A 3262-nucleotide genomic window follows, 5' to 3' on the forward strand; every position below is an offset into this window, starting at 1 on the left:
TGCAATCTACCCATCTGACGAAGGGCTAATATCCAGAATCTACAAATAACTAAAACAGATTTACAATAAAGAAAAACACACAAACCGATTCAAAAGTGGGCAAAAAACATGAACAGACACTTTTCAAAAGAAGACATATATAAGGCCAACAAATATATGAAAAAATGTCCATCATCACTGGTCATTAGAAAAATGCAAATCAAAACCACATTGAGATACCATCTCATACCAGTTAGAATGGCGATCATTAAAAAATCTGGAAACCACAGATGCTGGAGAGGATGTGGACAAATAGGAACACTTTTAAACTGTTGGTGGGAGTGTACATTAGTGCAACCATTGTGGAAGACAGTGAGGCAATTCCTCAAGGACCTAGAAATAGAAATTCCATTTGACCCAGCAACCTCATTACTGGGTATATAACCAAAGGATTATAAATCATTCTATTATAAAGACACATGCACATGTATATTCATTGCGGCACTGTTTATAATAGCAAAGACCTGGAACCAACACAAATGCCCATTGATGATAAACTAGACAAGGAAAATGTGGCACATATACACCATGGAATACTATGCAGCCATAAAAAACAATGAGTTTATGTCCTTTGTGGGAACACGGATGAATCTGGAAACCATCCTTCTCAGCAAACTGACACAAGAACAGAAAATCAAACACCACATGTTCTCACTCATAGGTGGCTATTGAACAATGAGAACAAATGGACACAAAGAGGGGAGTATCACACACTGGGGTCTGTTGGAGGGGAATAGGGGAGGGACAGCGGGGGGTAGGGAGGTTGTGGAGGGATAAAGTTGGGAGAAATGCCAGATATAGGTCACAGAGGGGGGATGGAGGCAGCAAACCACATTGCCATGTATGTACCTATGCAACAATTCTGCATGATCTGCACATGTACCCCAGAATCTAAAGTACCATTTTTAAAAATTATATATATATATATACATATATATATATAAATATATATATGTATATATAATTGATACATAACACGTGTACATATATTTGGGGTATTTTTGATAATTTGATACTGTTACATAATCAAATTAAGGTAATTGGGATTTCTATCACCTTAAATATTTATGTTTTCTTTATGCTAGCAACATTTAAATTATTATCTTCTAGCGATTGGTGTTAACAAGAATATCTTTACAATTTTTTTTTTTTGGTTTCCAATACATTTATTTAATCAGAACTTCAAAGGATTCTAGAAGAGTGCATTTTTAACAAGGACTGCAAATGATGCTAGGTTTTAATTAAAAGTGTGCCTTGAGGAAGCAACTTTACCCTTTATTGTGTGTCAGATTACATACACAATAAATAGAAAGTCATAAAATGGAACAAAAAATTGCTTTATATAAAATATTAGTAGATACCTAAATACAGTATGGTCTTACAAATAAAATCATACATATAGAGTTGTATTTCTAAGTACAGTAGTGCCCACTCATCCAAAGTTTCCCTTTCTATTGTTTCAGTTACCTGTAGTGAACCACATTCTAAAATAGGTGAGTACTGTACAAGAAGATATTTTGAGAGCAAGAGACACCAATCACATTCACATAACTTTTATTACAGTATGTTATCATTGTTCTATTTTATTATTATTAATCTCTTGCTATGCTTAATTTATACATTACACTTTATCATAGGTATGTATATATAGAAAAAAACAGTGTATAAAGGCTTGGTACTATGGGAGGTTTCAGAAGTCCATTGGGGGCCTTGGAACATATCCCCCAATGATAAGGGAAACTACTGTATGCAAAATCAAAAGCTATACAAGAATCAGAAACATTGACAGAGCAAATCCAAGTATAAGTGAAGACATTCCTCTGAATTCTTAGGTTTCATCGAGCATCAAAAATGACCAATCTTTTAGTCCTTTTTTTTTGTACTTTATTCTGTATACACATTCTCTGCATCTGATTGGATCCCTAGATTTTATTTTATTTTCTGTGTGACATTCTCCACAGATATATATTATTGGTTGCTGCTTTGGAGGTTGCACATCCTTGTGGGTGTCCATTGTTAGCCCACAGCATGGGAAAACTTCTCACTCTGCATTTCTCTGACTTTTTAAACATTATAGAAGTATACCCTTAGTGACTTGTAAGAAATAATAGTTGATGATGACAGTAAGAAGGGGATTAAAAACAAAAAAAGACTAATTCATGCCAATTCTATTCAAATTGTTCTGAAAAATAGAGGGAAGGAATGCTTCCAGACTTATTCTACAAGGTCGGTATTATCCCGATACCAAAACCAGACAAAGACACATATAAAAAGAAAACTGCAGGCTAATATCCCTGATGAGAATTGTTGCAAACATACTCAATAAAAAATTAGCAAACTGAATTAAACAGTACATTTAAAAGATCATAAAAATGTCATTCATTGTGACAAGTGGGATTTATCCCAGGGATGTGAAGGATAGTTTAACATACCCAAATCAATCATTGTGATACATCATATCAACAGAATGAAGAACAAAAACCATGTGATCCTTTCAATTAATGCTTAAAAGAACGTTTGAGAAAATTGAATATCCCCTCATAATAAAATCCCTCACGAAACTGGGTATAGAAGGAAGATATTTCAATCTAATAAAAGCCATATAAGACAGAACCATAGCTGGTATCATATTGAATGAGGAAAAACTGAAAATCTTTCCTCTAAGATCTGGAAGACAACAAGGTTGCCCTCTTTCACCTCAGTTATTTAACATAGTACTGGTAGTCCTAGCCAGAGCAATTAGGCAACAGAAAGAAATAAAGGGCATCTAAACTGGAAAGGAAGAGGTCAAATTATCCTTGTTTGCAGATAATATTTTCTTATATTTGGAAAAAACTAAACTCTCCACAAAAAAATTATTAGAACTGATAAGCAAATTTAGTAAGGTTACAGGATACAAAATCAACATACAAAAATCCGTAGACTTTCTATATGCCAACAGTGAACAATGTGAAAAAGAAATCAAAACCATTAATTCCAGTTACATTAGCCACAGATAAAATTACATACCTAGGAATTAACCAAAGAGGTAAAATATCTCTAAAATTAAAACTGTAAAACACTGATGGAATAAATTGAAGAGAACACCAAAGATGGAAAGATAGCCCATGTTCATGGATTGGAAGAATCAACATTGTTAAAATGTTCATACTACCCAAAGCAATCTACATTCAATCCCTATCAAAATACCAATGACATTTTTCATGAAAATAGAAAAAAAAAA

At 33.4% G+C, this 3262-nt stretch overlaps 1 pseudogene across 1 annotated transcript; it reads right to left on the reverse strand.

Moving 5' to 3' along the window:
* Positions 1–1185: 1185 nt before the first annotated feature.
* Positions 1186–2053, reverse strand: LOC116563344 (annotated as a pseudogene). The gene has a single exon (XR_004274378.1). The product of XR_004274378.1 is annotated as a DNA-directed RNA polymerases I, II, and III subunit RPABC4 pseudogene (transcript).
* Positions 2054–3262: the final 1209 nt, after the last annotated feature.

This window comes from Sapajus apella, unplaced genomic scaffold, assembly GCF_009761245.1.
Source record: "Sapajus apella isolate SASKATOON/1434 unplaced genomic scaffold, GSC_monkey_1.0 scaffold1, whole genome shotgun sequence".
NCBI classification, from domain to species: Eukaryota; Metazoa; Chordata; class Mammalia; order Primates; family Cebidae; genus Sapajus; species Sapajus apella.